Here is a 16,968-nt window from a genome sequence, read left to right as displayed (position 1 = left end):
ATGGTGTTGAATTTGTGGCGCCTGAGAAGCCTCTAGATTGGGATGTCCTAAAGGTAAAGGAATATGTGGATACACAGCAGAGAGAATCAACAAGCACAACACTTGTGCTTGAGAGGGACACATCCATGGAAGGGTCAACATTCATAGAAACTGATTGAAGCTACATGCTTCAAGAGTCTGAACTCAACACTCAAAAGTTATATGGGTAAAGATGAGCCAGCTAAGAGTGTAAATAAAATTAGAGAAAGACGAGAAAAAGCATCAAGCATGTGCTTTCATAATAATATAATTTAATGATAGATTGTGTGGCAAGAAAGCAGGTGTGGTTCAGTAGTGCTAAATGTCACTGAGATCACATAAGTTGAGGACAGAATAATGACCTTAATGACATGGACATTTTTTTTGTGTGTGGGAGGGGCGTTGCTTGTCAACAAGTCATTTTGGTCAAGTGGCAGGAGTGGAAACCAGATTTGGGTTGAGAACTATGTGGATATAGAAAAATGGAGACTGAATGAAAGTAACTCTTGAAAGTTCCACCGGAAGCAGAGGGGAGAGGGAGGGAAGTGATGTGGAATGAAAGAAAATCTATGGAATGATGTTAGTAAGGAAAGAAATGAGATGTGTCATGAACTCAGTGTATATTAGCTACAAAGAAATTGTTCATAAGCATGAGATGGGGTTAACCATGTTTGTTATTTAAAACCATGCTCTGTCAAAACCCACCTCTCCATTACGTAGTATTAAGGTAACTTTTATGGCAGCAGAATGGTTGGGAAATTGAAATAGAATATCCTCTGCAAATATTATGTGTAGTCAATTGGTAATGAAATGAAAATTGAAGGGTGACTTCTAAACAATGGCTTAAAGCTTGTTACCTCTTTACATAGGTTTCTTTTTATAAAGCCTGCCATTTTGTTCTGGCATTTTAATGTAATGATTTACATGGGGAAAACAGATAGTCAAGCATATAAGAATAGTTAACATTTTATAACACTTATCAAATGCCAGGTACTTTCTAAGTGCTGTAGATGTAATAGCTCATTTAATAATAAAATATATGAAATTTCTCTAAATACCTATGGGGGAAAATACACCAATCTTATACAAACTCTGAAAATAGAAAAAAAAAAATGACAGCACTTTTCTACACATTTTATGAGGCCTGTATATTCGTCATTCCAAAATCCAACAAGGTCATAAAAAAATGGAAATTTACTTACTAAACTCCCTTATGAATATAGATGTAAAGTTATGAAAGATATATAAGCCTCTACACTGAAAAAAAATAATGAGAGGAAGAAGATAAATAATTGAAGGGAATTCATGGATTAGAAGATTCAATATATTAAGATGTCAATCGATTGAATGTAAGCCCAATAAAAACTGTAAGGTTTTTTTCTCTTTTTGCAGAAATGAATCAGCTGATTCTAAAATGTGTCTGGAAATGAAAGAGTTCAAGAGTAGCCAAAGCAATCGTGCAGATTATTAATACTAGAGAATATCAAGATGAATTCTAAAGCTATTATAACTAAGACAGTGTGGTATTGGACAAGAGGTAGAAAAGACCAGACACAGACCCACACATCTTCGGTAACCTGTGACCTACTTTACGTCAAAGGTAACATATTTGCAGTGCGTAAGGAAAAGACATTTTTTGAAAATGATGTTGAGTCATTGTAGTATCCGCATGAATAACACGAGTCTTGACCTATTTTTTATACTATTCACAAAATTCAATTCCATAGCAATTTGCAGATCCAAAAGTGGAAGGCAAGATAAAGATTTCTGAAAAAGACATAGAAAAAAGTTTTCACATCTATGCGCCAAGCAAAGATTTCTTAAACTGGAGACAAGATGCTAATCACAAAGGAAAAATATAGATAAATTGGAGATCATTAAAATTAATCTTCCTCAAAACACTATGATTGAGAGTGAGAGGATAAGCCACAAAGTGAAAGAAAATACGTTACTTTATATATAATCTGACAAAGGGTTCTTATCAGAATATAGAATACATACAGAATTTCCACAATGCAAAGGCAGACAACCCAGTAGAAAAATGGGCTAAACACTGGAACAGGCGTGTTACAAAAGAGTCTGTAAACATGGCCAGCATATATATAAAAAGGTGCTCAACAACATTAGTCATCAACCAAGTGCAAACTGAAGCCACAAGGACACATAGCCAGAATGGCTAAGATGGAAAAGTCAGTATCACGTATTGTCAAGGTACGGGGCAAAACAGAATCTCGTGTACTACTGATGGTAGAAATGTACATTGGTATGACCACTTTGCAAAACTATTGGGCAGTACCTATTAAAACCAACCATATGCATACACATGAGCCTCCTCCCACCCCATTTCACTCGTAGGTACATAAGCAACAGATAGGTGTATATGTCCAATAAAAGACATGCCCAGCGAATGTTCATAGCTGCACTACCTGCTATTATTTCAAACTGGGAACAGTGTATATTCATCAATATCTGAGTTAATAAGTTGTTACTCTATGATGGAATGCCACATAGAAGTGACATGAAAAACTTGTTACATGCAAAAACATGGATGGATTTCACCATGGTAAGCAGAAGAAACAAGATAGAAGCACAGATAAATTCAATGCATTTCTTTCAATTACAGAAAGTTCCAAAGCAGGCAATATACCTAATCTATGGTGTTGAAAGTCAGGAGGCTGGGGGTGTAGTGACTGAATGATGGCTTGAGTGAGCTCCTGGGATGGTGTTAACAGTCTGTGGTTTTGGTCTGGACTCTGGTGAACAGGAACTTGTTGGTTCACTTTGTGAAATTCATTGAGCCGTAGACGTATGGCATGCAACATTTTCTGCGTGTGTACTAAAAGAAAAACTATGAAGTATGACCATTTCATGCCTAATTTAGAATTAAGGAAACTGAGGCCCATCACTGTTAAGTATTTTTAAACAGGAAAAGAGCGACCCAGTGCAAATAAACATTTAAAATTGTGTACGGTCAGGAGTCCTTATAAACGGTAAACCCCAAACAGAGGCTTTCTTTTGTCGTCTTACTGCGTTTGAAATTCGGTTTCATCGTAGCACAAATCAGTCATCCGTTTTTACAGCTGTTTGTTATCAGGAGTACTAAAAGTGACTTTCCCTAACTGATCACCTACTACAGCATTAAAAAGACTTACACACTGTCTTAACAAGTGAAGAGAAGGAGAAGGGTACTTAAAAAGGCAAGACAAATGACTTCTTAGAAGAGGGAGAAGGGAGAAATGACTTTTAGGAGAAATAGCTGGGCCCTTAGGAGAATAGAGATACCATAATTTTGTGGCAATGTCTTTTTAGGTGCAACATCTTCTTATTGTCTCCAGTGATAACAGTCAACCTTCCCGGGTTGGGCAGAGGATTTAAAACAATTGAGTTCTTTGGAGAAGGTCTGCTTTTATTCAGATAAAAGAGTTCAGGGGGAAAAAAATTCCTTTATCTGTTGATTCTCAAATGCCTTCAGCTCAAAATGATTTTATGCTACAGTGGCATATTCTGGATTCCTTCAATATGCACACACGCACACACACACACACGTAAGTTTTTGTGAAGTTACACATCTGTCCAAAAATTGATCCATAGAGTCCAATTAAGAACCCAGGAAGCCATGCTTTCAGGCAAAACATTCAAAGTTTATCTCTTGCTGCATTTGAAACCTCAGGGTGAAAAATGTGTTTTTTTCTTTTGAGCCCAATGTCAGTAGCCTCCTCAAATGCCAAAGTTCAACTCATTTATTATTTCATCCAACTTTTCTCTGGGAAATATTTTATTAGGTCAGTCTTCATAGCTGAGAAATCCTGAGAATTCAGTTTGTTTTCCTTTAATTCATGATGATAATGCATACAAGCTCCTCTTCTGCATGTATTTTCGTTGTTAGATAAAAAAAGGAGTAGTCAGAAAAGTAAAAACACATGAAATCATTTGTTTAACTGCATAATAAATAGCTGACGTAACTGACTTAGTATGTACCTGCCAGGTTATAATGTGGGTGGTGGTAATTATGATCTACCCAGTGGTGAATGCTTGTCATGAATTTGTGTTTATTTTTATATTTTTTATCCCCAAGAGGCTTGCCCAAGCTGAAGTGGTCCAGCAAAGAAAAGTTAACAGGGACAAGTGGCACCTCCCTGGCACGGTTAAGGGAGACAGCAGGTTGATTTTTTTCTAATTGAGGCATGAGTCACCTGCATTTTATGTGTGCTACATGTTGGGTCGAGCCCAGGTAGAAATGAAAGTTTGCTTAACCAGAATCAGGTGTAACAATTGGGAGATAGAGCCTCTGACTTTGAGAGAAGGGCAGACAGCAGTGAACAGGGAGAGGTCCTCTGGTTGTGCAAAGAGTCTTAATTCTGGGCAGAGCTGAGCTTACGAGGGGAGAGACTTTGATGGCACTTGTCTCAGACTCTGAAAGTTTTGCATTTTCTGTGTGTTTTGTCACCGTCAGGTGCAGGCACTTTTGCTGCAGGGCATTTAGAAGTGCTACCTAGCATATAACTCTGATTAGAGAAAAAGCCTCTTGTCGTATAATACTATTTCTTCTGTTTCCTATTGTTTGTACCATAGATAGATAGATAGATAGATAGATAGATAGATAGATAGATAGATGATAAAAGATAGATAGATCATTTAAAAATTACCTGAAATGTTTGTGTTGTATATTCTTCTTTCTTCCTAATCATTAATAAAGACACTAAAACAGGACAGCACGTGACCTGGATTCCTCCTGCCCACTGACCAGACACCTTTCTTAAACTAAATCCAGTAGCATTTATCATTATCGCTGCCTTAAAAAAGATGAGGTTTTCAACTTACCAGTCTGTTATTTTTTTCCCCAGCAAATTAAACTGAAAATTGGAGCTTTGCGAGATCCCACTGAATCTTCTACTACTTATTTTAAATAGCAAACAGATCTTAACAATTCTTTCTAGCTAACCACCCTCCATTCACTATTGTCAAGTTTAAGCTTCATCATTTCTAGCAGTATATTTGCTTATGATTATGGGCCCAGGTACAATCATACCCGTCGCTACCAGTTACTGATAGTCATTTATATTCAAGGCACTTTGAAATCATAGTTTTAGTCAGTTACAAAGGTATTTTGCATAATTCACAGGGTCTGTCTGGGCTTCAGCTTTTGATCTGTGTTCCAAGTCTTGATTTTGCATGAATCACTTCAAAAGAGTCATGGTTGGGGGGCCAGGGGGTGGGGGCAAATACTCTGGGGTTTGAGCAATTAGAACTATTGACTTTTGAATGATAACGTTTCCTCCTGATAGTCCTTTTACTTGCTTCTTATAAATGGTTACTTGGTCAAGCTGTCCATTTCTATTGAGTATTCACATTGGCTGTTCCTGTGAACGATTTCCAAGTGAACAGTGTCTCATTCGTTTTAATAATTAATGCCCCCTTTTCTCCTAACGTTAGTTTTTAGCCTAGATCTTGATTATTCCTAGTCCTGTAGGAGTATGCATGAATACAGGTCACACGTAGCCCTAAAACTTCCCATTACAGTTTAAGCTCAGGTGTTCTAACTTCTCTCCCTATGTCCTAATAATCTTTAAAATTCCTACCTTATTCCATCTGTGTTTCATCCACCCATTCTCCAGTTCAGAGGCAACAAAATTTTACATGTCCTAAAATAGGCCTTTTTTAAAAGGGGGAGAAAACTCAGAGGACTGGTTGACCCCAAATTTGGATTATATCGAAATGAAAACCAGTTCGTTCTCCATCTGCCATTCATTAGCATTTGACTGTTGCTGGCTTGGAGCTAGGTGAGCTGAATGACAGAGCCAGAATGACAAGGGTTCAAGTCCAAGCTTTGCTACTATGGTAACTGATTTCCTGTGTGTTTTTGGGCAACACACTTACCTTCCTGGAGCCTCAGTTTCCTCATTTCTAGACTAGGAATAATAGAACCCCAATTATGGAGGTTTTACAAGCATTTCCCCCCCATTGTATGACTTGCCTTTTTTTTTTTATTAGTTTCAGGTGCACAAAACAATGTAATAGTTCGACATTTATCATTTATATCCCACACAACCCCCTTCCCCATCCACTGTTCCTCTGACATCGCACAGAGCCATTACATTTCCACTGTCTCTATTCCTATTGCTGTACTCCGCTTCTTGTAACTATATACATATATACATGTGTGTATATATATATGTGTGTGTATATATATATATGTATATATACATATATATATATACATATATATATATATATATATATATATATATATATATATATATATATAAACTTGTAACTGATATTCATTATTGTTCAGCTTCAGCTTCAGGTGTACAGTGCAGTGATCAGGCATCTACATCTTCCCATATGGAGGTGGTCTCCATAATGAGATAAGTGTCCATCGGAAACCCTACAAAATCTTGCCTTTTTTTATGATGTGTCAGAGGTGTCTTTTCATGAAAAGAAGTTTTAAATTTAATGCAGTATAATTTATTTTTATATTTTCTGTGCTTTTTGCATCTGGCTGAAGAAAATTTTGTCTATTCCAAAGCCTTGACAATGCTCTATGTTTGCGTCGGAAAGGTTTACCATCGCCCCCACATCTGCAGTTGTGCCTTACCTGTTTCAGTGACCCGCCATCACCTGAGGTCTGAAAATATTCTATGGGAAATGGCAGAAATACACAAGTCGGTCAACGATTTACGCGTTTGGAAAGGCACATTGCTCTGAGTAGCGTGATGGAACCTCACCTGAGACATCTCACCCACCAAATCTTGCCTGACGAACTCTCGCGTGACCAAAACATGCAGCTCACGTCACGAAATCTCGCGTGACGTGCTCCCACGAGAGACACGACTCGTCCATTTTGTCTCGCTGTGTCTGCCTGTAGCCGCTGCCCACCTGTGAGGTGGTGCGTTAACTTAGAAGCTGCCTGTGCGAGACCTTAGACGCCGTCGGGGTGGTTTTCAGGGAGACGGTTGTGGTACCGCAGGGCTTGTGTTCAAAACGGACCCTTATTTTATTTTATTATGAACTCAAAGCGCAAGGGTGGTTCTGCGGCCGCTCGGCGACGCTGAGAAGCCGGAAAGCGCTGGGTGCAAATCGTGAGAAAGTCAGTAGTCGCCCAACGCTGCATCATTCATCCCGTTTCATCTCGTCCTTGAGGCGTTGTACCATCTCACAGCTTTACGAGAACGGTGAGCAAAGGAAAATACGATTGTTTTGAGAGAGAAAGACCCTATTCACATAACTTTTATTACAGTATATTATTGTAATGGTTCTTTCTTATTGTTGGTGAGTGTTGTTAATCCTTTACTGTGCCGAATTTATAAATTAAACTTTATCATAGGTACGAATGCATAGGAAGAAACGCAGTATCTATAGGGCTCGGTTCTCTCCACAGTTTGAGGCGTCACTGGGGATAAGCGGCGGGGTGTGGGGGGGTAGGCTGCAGGGGGAAACCATTGTATTTTTACGTTTTCTCATTCCGGAGTTGAGTTTGAGGTACTGTAGGAAATAACTGTGTTTTTCCCCAAATGGATACCCCATTGACATCTTGCGTGTCATGTTTACTTAAAGCTGTTTTCCTGCCGTTTTAGCCTGGAGGTCAGCAGAGCTTCCTAGCGATGGCCCGTTGCTCAGTGATTTACCAACAGGGCTTTGCACGGGCCAGTTCTTCCTCCTTTTCTCATCTCTTCCCCTGCTGTCTAAACCTCCTCTCTCCTTTGCTCTGTGGCCGCTCTCCTGCTCAATGATGTTTCCATTCACAGCAGTTTTTAACTTGCCAGGGGACTTGGTCCTAGCGGGAAGGTTTGGTCTATTGGGGTTGAGGTTTGAGAGTTCCTAGTTGCCAGAGAGCGCCAGCTCCCTCAGACCTCGCCGTGCACTCACCTGAAAGTCCCTTCTAGTTTCAGCTGCTGTCCTCACATGGCCTGCCATTTGTCGCCCACTACCTACCGGAAACTTGGGGGGTTGTTTGCTCTCAGGTCCATCAGATGCCCTGTGCGCTGTATGCTGATAACGCATAGGTTTTGAAACTATGATACAGTTTTTTTTTCTCCCATTTATATTTTGGGGACCATGGGGATGTCAGGTCACGTAGATTGGGTGACATGTTGTGTTTGAGTTTTGATTATACAATCATAGTTTCTCTGCTTGTCTTTATGAAGTTATTTGAGAAAAATTATCACTATAGAATTATATATAAGAGCCAGATAATGGTAATGGGTAGAGTGGGACCCAGGCTTATATCTGTGAACTCCAACAAGGTTAATACAATTTAACTTATATTCTATAGACTATTTATATTTATTTGTATCTATTTTAATAAAGTTCCCCCGTCAGACATGTCATAATGTACATAATATTTTAATAGTCTTGTATAAGCATATAATTTATAAATAAATAAAACTACAATTATTGGGGGCTGTTCAGAATACTTTAACTGTCCAGTTTTCACAATTATTTTTAAAACAGTAAAGGTCTAGTAATTTAATCACTGCTCATTAAATTATGTAACTACAGGAAGTCTGAGTACTTGTTATAATGAAAGAAAATAAGAATCCTAGAGAACAAAGATTTGTTTTCATCTTCTTACTAATAATCAATTGTTATAATATGAGGGAAGACAATGAAAATATATGCGAAATCATAAACAACTATTTTCCTCTGTGGTTTCTGATGCTGCAGCTACCCAAATTTCATTTGCAGCAGAACATACAAACTACTGAAGTTTCATATCACATTAGCTGAATTGGAAAAACAACTATTTAGAGAGAGAAGCATTTGATGGATATTAGCTAAACACTACATACCGGACGCTTTTTCTCCCTTCTTTCACCACTGATTAAAAGAATAATAGAGAGAAGTACAGCGAGAATGTCTGGCAGTATAAAATCTCCTAGAATCATTAAAATCTAAAAGTCAGACTGATAAGCAGAGATATTCAGTGAGGTTTAATTTTGATGCAGTGTCTCCTCTTTAGGTTAAAAACGATAGGATACTTTAAAGAGAACCCTATTGCATTAGTTTCCATTGCCAGTTTTGGCAGGCAATTTTTTTTCTCCCTTAGGTAATTCTGTTTTTTTTTTTTTTTTTTTTAATTCACATTTATTTTCAAAGAAGAATTTATTATACGTGCATGGGTTACAGTCACATATTCACATATGTGTGCACACATACACACATAAACACATTTCTAATTTATGCAGAGCATCCCTGAAAAGCAATAGTATGTGAAAAAACACACATCCTATTGATAATGGGAAAATGCCCTTGTTAAAGGCTCCAAAGCAGCATGGGATGATATCAAGAACATCAAACTCAGAATCAGAAAATCCAGGTTCTTGACCTGAATCTGCCCTTTTATACACTTTAATGTAAAATGTTGTTAGTAGTAATGCTTGAAAGAGTTGTTAAGTGAGTCATGGGCATGCATTTATCTCAAAGCTCTTCCCCATCATTAAAATTCCATTGAGGAGCCTTCCCGCTAACTAATGGCCAGCTCCACAGAGGAAGGATGGAAGGAGGATAATCCTACTCTAAATTTGACAGAGGAGAAAATGCTTTTATGTAGTAGGGACAAGATAGGATAAAAGCCAGGATCCAAAACACTAATTCTTCATGTCCTCACTCGTATTAATTGTCGAAACACTGAGTGCAAAATTGCAATGCACCCTAACTCAGTTTCTCCACTAAAGTAATAGGATGATATATAACACTACCTAGGAATGGAACCATACATACTGTCTCAGTGCAAAAATGTTTGCAATTTTTAAGATCTTGGCATTGGAGTAACCCAATTTTATTCTGTAACAGTATTCTGTAATACTATTCTGTCAAAATGTTCTGTGATAATATTCTTGAACAATGTTCAGTGAAAGTGGGCTTTGATCATCAGCTACAGTTTGAGCTTGTATTTCCCCACATCTTGGTTTCAATTAGCCATGTTATACTTGTCTGCTATCATTTCAGAAAATCACAAGTTGGCAGTCAGAGTTACATCATTCTTTTTTGAACAAGCTGTCAAAAATAGAGACTTTAAACTAAAAATATCAAGTCCTTTAGAATGATTAGTTTGGGGAACTTTTTCTCTGGATCTGGGCCATGACTGGGTTGAAGTAACTGGTAATAGTGTCCTTCAGTTTTAACTATAACATTTCATTACTTTCAACTCACACTAGGAAATGATTATGTCAGAACCAGAAACCATAAAGCTAGAAATCGTATAATTAATAGAAATGCCAGTGAAGCTGGGGGTTGCAGAGGCAGATTTGAATCTTAGCTCAAACCTAAACACAACGAGAGACATTTTTTTTTGTTTTCCTTTCTGAATCTGTTTTCTATTAATATCGGTTAGCTGCGTGGAACTCAGTCTGCTGAGGAGATACTAGGTGTGCACATTTGGGAACACACATATGCTTTTCAGCAAATAGACAACAGGTCAGGCTAATGAGAAGCGTTCGCCAGAGGAATTCATCACGTTTTAATAGGTTTGTCATATTGACACGAAGGAATACGTTACTCACTTACCACAAAGGTGAGTCCCTGCAGTGTATGCCAGTTCTGCATTTTAATACTTGATGAATAAAAATTCCACTGTTGGCATCTACCCGGGCCACCTACTAGTGTTTAGCACATACATACAGCGGGGCTCCGTTTTGTAGAGAATTTTTGTAATGCTTGACCAAGAGAAACATGAATTTCCTAGCTGTGTAAACTCAAGTCAGTTAATCTCACTGTGCCTTGGATTTCCACACACTTCTCGATAGCTTTTGTCTTGGATGCCTCCTCCTCTATCCATTCTCAAAACTCTTGTGGGTGTATTCTTTTTTTCTGTGCAATGCTTTCATTTTATTAGCATCTCGAGACAGAAGAGCCATTCCACTAGACTCAGTTAACCAGATTTTATGTCACTGAATTAAACACAGCCTTTGGCCCTTGCTTACATATTTATCGGCTCAAACGTTTTGAAACAACCTGTGGCAGTTAACACTGTGACATAATTTTTCTAACCTAGTAATTAGTTTTGATTAATCCAACGTAGTCTAGTGATCAAGACGGGAATGTATTTTACTGTTTTCAATATGCCTTGACTTATATATGTGCTTTGACATATGGAAAAGCCTATGTATAATAACATGTCTGAAGACTCTTGAAATTTTCTTCTGAAAGGGCCTTTTTGTGAAAATGTATTCAATTTGCACTAGTTCCTTTAGATAATTTTCGAATACTGAAGCATTGAGTGAGTCTGGAGGATTGAGACAAGAGAAATTCTCTGCCTTTTAAAGCCTCACGATTCTGTGGAAAACCTTAATTCTAGGCTTACTTCTCACGTTTCAGAAACAGGTTCTACTAATATAATACAAATTATTATTTTAAAATGTAAACTTTCTTCTGGAACCAATGAAGTCAGTTCTTAGACTTCATTTCAGTCGTCACTGGATATGATTTTTTTTTTTTTCCTGTGAGAAAAGTATCAATGGGATTTTTGCCCGAAACTTTAGGGAAAGTCAATACCACCTCTTTGCACTTATCACTGCCCTTCGGCTCTGCATATTTTTTTGGTATTCGCCATGCATTGTTAACGGTGATTGTCATGTAATTAAATCACTGCTCATCACAGGAGTCTGTTTTTATGCTGAGATAAGCATCAGAAGCCTGCTGCAGGACCCCCAGATCAATAAAGATGTCCCCAGTAGGATTACAAAGAGGCTGGGGTTGAACAGGGCACCAGAATTAATTAGGAATGATTTCTCTTTCTCTCTCTACTTTCAATATATTTTTAATTGTTTTTCCATTTTCAGTGGGCTCTACATCCCTTTTTTTTTTTTTTTTTTGTAACTCGGCACTGATGCTCAGACACTTCGGTCCAGAGATCTGTAGAAACTGAGCTCTTAATCTCTTACACTTTTTCAGTCATGTCCCCAGGCTACAACTTTTAGTGCCTGGCATCTGAGAGTTTCTTCATTTCTAAAGAAACTTTGAAACTAGAGGGGGCCATCCAATTTCAGAAAGCTACCTGAACATGAAAACACAAGCTTGGACCTGTAGGTAGATGGATGTCCCGTTTTAGTTGACGTGCTCTTGATAAAAATGCTATATCCAGTTTTTTTTAGACGTCTCAGTGCATCCTCACATGAACCAAAATCCAAATCAAATGTGAAGTTTAAGAAAGAAAACGGGGTATGACGTCCTCCTGGCGAGTGATACATGAGAGAACTAGGAACACAGGGCTCAGTTCCTCTACTGCAAATGCATTCTAAGTAAGAAGTGTGGACCTCTGCAAATAAGATGCTGTCACGAACACAGCACCTATAATCCTAACTTCAAGGATTATTAAAATGCCTGGCTGCAGACATGGAGATGAAAAATGAGTGAGGCAGCATCTGTAGGTGGTGGCGTTGGTGGGGAAAGGGAGGGATTCAAAGAGTAAAAGGGGATGGGAATAGTTCTAGGAATTGAGAAACAGATTTCATATAAGAGGGGAAAAGAAAAAAAAAAAAAGATGGACTATTCCAAAACAGGAAAGAGAAAGTGATCTATGAATTGTGACCCCAAATGACCTCATGGTGCGCTTGCATTATCAGGTACACCTGGTCACACTTGGGCCTTGACGGAGCAATGCAGTGGAAGGGTGGTGACTGATGCTTCTTGCTGCCCCTCGTCTTCAGTAACTAAGTCCTGAATTCCTCCTTTCAATCCACACACGCTTACTGAGTGCCTACACTTAAGAGTTTTGTGGCATTTCAGGGGGGCTGTAATACCCTTTTTTTCCACCCGTGTTCAAAAACACCCAAAAGATACCTGCAGGTGTGAACAAACGGAAACGAAAAGACGTCTTCGTTACTGCTGTCGGGCAGTGAGGACACAGGGCTTCCGTTTAATACTGAACCCCAGAGTTAAGTAGACTTACCCCACCGGACACAGTGTTGCATACCCGAGGCATCTGCACAGGGCATCCCCTGCTCCCATAAGGCCTGAGGCAGAGAGGAGCAAAGCAGACGGCCCACTCTCTGTGGAGAGAGGGCTTCCAAAGAGAAAGGAGGCATGTGCCCCAAGTGGCCTTGCTGCTTCCTCTTCCCTGGGATGGTGTGTGGATGGATGACCTGGAGGGAGGGCAGGAGGTGACTCGCAGACACTTCATGGAAGTCTCTTGAGTCCAGGGTGGCGGAGAGCAAAGGACCTTTCCTCTTAGGACCAGTTTGGTAGATTAGGAGACACACACACAGATCCCTGCAAGGCAGGTCTAGGTCTGGTTCCTCCCTGCCCTCAGGGAGCTTACAGTCCAGTACTAAACAAACAATAACAACACACTAACCAACTTTCTTTTCTGGCGAGGGGAGCCTGTTGGACTCCTTAGGAAGTAACTGGGCCCAACTTAGCTTTCCAGTCCCGTATAACAATACTTTCCCAGAAATAAGGTCAGTTCCACTCAAACTGCTCTACTCTTCAATACTAAGTACATATACTTGCCTTGGTCTTGAATACCTTTTTCTTTCTTTCTCGCCTTCCTTCCTCCTTCCCTCCCTCCCTCTCTTTTTCCTTTGCTCTCTCCCTCTCTTTCTCTCCCTCTCCCCCTCTTCTCCTCTCTCCCTTTCCCCCTCTCTCCCCCCTCCAGTGTCAACTATTCATTTTTCATTGCTTTTCCCATTTTCTATCTCTTTAAGAAACATGTTTTTACCGCCCCCAGCCCCGCAACCCTGCATAACCTTTCCTGCTTTCAGCTTTATATTCCACTTTATTCCTTTCTGATGACAGTTGTATCACTCCACATTCGAAGCCTGCATACCCTCATCTCATTCCTTCTTAAATTGTGGCGTCCTCATCTCTAAATGTCTCCTCACATCTACTTTAGAGGCTTTGCAGGTGGACGTACAGTGGGAGTGTTAAGTATCAAGAAGCTAAATGGACGGTGACCGTTGTCTAGATTGATTTCATTCATTCCTGTTTATTCATTCGGTTACTTGGTCATCACTTATGAGAGTCAGCTATGTGCTAGGTCTCGTTGCTAGGTATTATGGTGGGGGGAAAATGCAAGTACAATGTAGTTCTTCCTTTTACATTGGAAAACTGAAAATAATGTCCAATACATCACGGTCTTACCTGCTGCTGACATTGAGTATTCAATTTCTTGGTGTTAAGGGAACATGACACCGTCCATGGAACCTGAAGTCCAGGGCAAAGCAGTGGAGAGAAGATGGTCCCAGGTCTCCTCTCCTTTAGTGACTGGCTGGCTCTTACCCATCTCTCTCTCTCTGCGCGCTAAGATGTCCCCACATCCAGAGAAAGCGGTACAGAACCATACGCCAGAGCAACTTCTCTCAACGCTCTAGCAGCCTCATCTCTCCCTGCAGAACTGCAAATGCCCTGTACCATTTGGAGGTCTGTACGTCGAGAAGGCACCAGATCTGTCGTCAAAGGGAATTCGGGGTTCCTGAGAAGTTCCAAAGGAAGATGGAATTTCATTATTTTCTCTCTGTGTTCTTCACGCCATCCCTCTGTAGGCTCAATTTTCTCCGCACTTTGTGTTTTCCTTCAAGCAAAACATTTTCCCTTCCAAGTAGTGTCTCGCAGCGACCCTCATGCTCTTTATTGCCTCTCTGTCCAAATTAAACCTCGGAGCTGTGCAGTGGGAGTTCTCAAGGACACAGTTCTCAAACCTGCCCACGTATGATTTAGTGAAAAGAAAAACTAAAAGTCAGTGTGCCTCCAAAACTCTCAAGACTGTATTTGTCACTAACCTTCAGCACATACAGGCCACATTGTTCGCTAAGAAACCGGACTGTTGCAGAGTTTTAGTCAACTGTCCCTTTCCCCTCTTCATCTTAGACCTTTCCCAATGCTCGCGGTTGTCCCTCAAGATGAAATTGCGTCTTCTCTTTCTGCGAGCCACTCCTGCCTCCGAGCCCCCAGCAGTGGTTCGGGAGGTGACTTTCAATGTGATGAGCTCTTGCTGCCTCTAGGGCCCTAAAGAAAATTATGAAATGTAGTATGTCCTTGGCAAGTTCCCAGCTCCATAGCTGACTCTTTCCACAGTCGATCGGTTTACTGGGTTTTGTTTGTTTATAATAATTTGTGGTGGTTAGATTTTGGTGACCTGAAAAATACCCTTGCAAGTTCTTTCTTCTGCCTGTGGAGTGTTCCTCTCTGTTCAGCACAGGCAAGTGACCCACGAGAACCGGAATCTTTCCCTGGTGCCATCTCCAGTCATTGAAGAGAGCTGTTAGATTTTTATCTCAGTTTGCTAGGCTGCAAGGAGATACCGGCACCTCTTTTGTCTGCCAAGGGGACGAAATCAACCAGCAGAATTAAATCCAGTAGAGACAACAACTGTGGGATGTGAGCTGTTGGACTCACCCGGGACTGAAGTAGGAATCACCCCTGACATCCTAGTTAACTCATCCAATAATTTCCCTTTTTGCATAATTTGCATTGTTTTGGGATTCTGTCATTATGACATGACTCTCAACTAAAGCATAGGCTAATGCAAAAGTGCTTTCCTCTAGTAATTTGCATAGCTTTGACTACATATAAGACTGAACATTAATTCATGTTTGCTGGATAGTTCTATTTCTTCTCTAATTGTTTCTTCATGCTCTTTGCCCATATTTGGCAATTTTCTTTTTGTTTCCTAATAATTTTTCATAGCGTTAGAGATACCTTTTACAAACAGCAACAAAAGCTATGAAGTGACTAGGGTTTAACCTAACAGAGAATGAACAAACATGCATGGAGACAATCCTGAAAGAATTAAAGCACATAAAAATTATATTGGATTAAATGAAGAAATGTGCTATATTCTTCGGAAGAACAACTTAATAGTGAAGTTAATATTACTTAATATTCGTTGAAGGGGACACAAAATGGTAGGTATTTTCTAAAGGGCTTCTCACGTGTTAGCATTTTGACTGCCGACTAATCCTAAGTAGTAATATTATCAAGAGCATTAGCGAGGGTGCTTAGTGGGGTTGGAAAGTATGAAGTCAGACGAGTGGGAATGACGAGAAGAAAATCAAGAAAAAGACAGGAGAGCATGTTTTACGAAGACTAATGGATGACAGTGAGCCAGAGACTGAGAAACATTTTCATGTGGTATTTATTCCTGCGGTCCAAAAGCAAAGTAAAAGCAAAGTGAAGTAAAATAAAATAAAAATGTAAACCTACAGCATCTTCTATTACTTTTAATGTTTTATTTTTATCTGGTGTAAATTGAGGGAACAATAATTGACCTTATTCAGTTCTCGCCCCTCCCCCTAAAAAATTTTGCCAATTACCTAAATATATTTTATAGGTAATTCCTACTTTCTCGATGTTTTAAAATGCCAAGTTTGTTTTCTAATCATACACGGATCTGCGTCTGTTTTTTGTTGTTGTTGTTCTGTCCCAATGACCAGTCTGTCTTTTCTTATCTCAGTGAAAACCTTTCAAATATATTATCTTTATGTAAGTCATTTTGACTTCCCACTCAGTCACCAAATCTCATTAATTCTGCCTTCTAAATATTTGTGAACTTCTTCCACTTTCCATTGCCAGTGCCCTCACGCTGGTTAATTACATCACCGTCTTTCTCCTGGAATGCTGCATCTCCCACTATTTCATCTCTTATGTGCATTCTTTCAATCTATTCCGAACCATTCCCCACACAGTAGATAAAAATAAACTCCTTAAACCATTAATTTTATTATGTCACTTCCCTGCTCAGAACCCTGAGGCAGATTTTCACTGCACTCAAGTAAAATCTGTTCCATTGTGCAGGGTCTGCATGGGGCCCCCACTTCCTTCTCTTGCCATCCTTACCTCACATCCCGCTCGGGAGTTCCATTTCTTTTGTCTACACTGAATTCCTTTTGTTTCCTAACTGTGCCAAGATCTTCTCATTGCAGGGTCTTCAAACCAGTTTTCCTTCTTCTGGGATCGCTCTTGCTCTTTCCATTCTTGAGCAGGTTACATGTCACTCCCAGTAAAGATTGA

Source organism: Rhinolophus sinicus, linkage group LG13 (genome assembly GCF_036562045.2).
Source record: "Rhinolophus sinicus isolate RSC01 linkage group LG13, ASM3656204v1, whole genome shotgun sequence".
Lineage (NCBI taxonomy): Eukaryota > Metazoa > Chordata > Mammalia > Chiroptera > Rhinolophidae > Rhinolophus > Rhinolophus sinicus.
Note: the sequence above shows the minus strand (reverse complement) of the source record.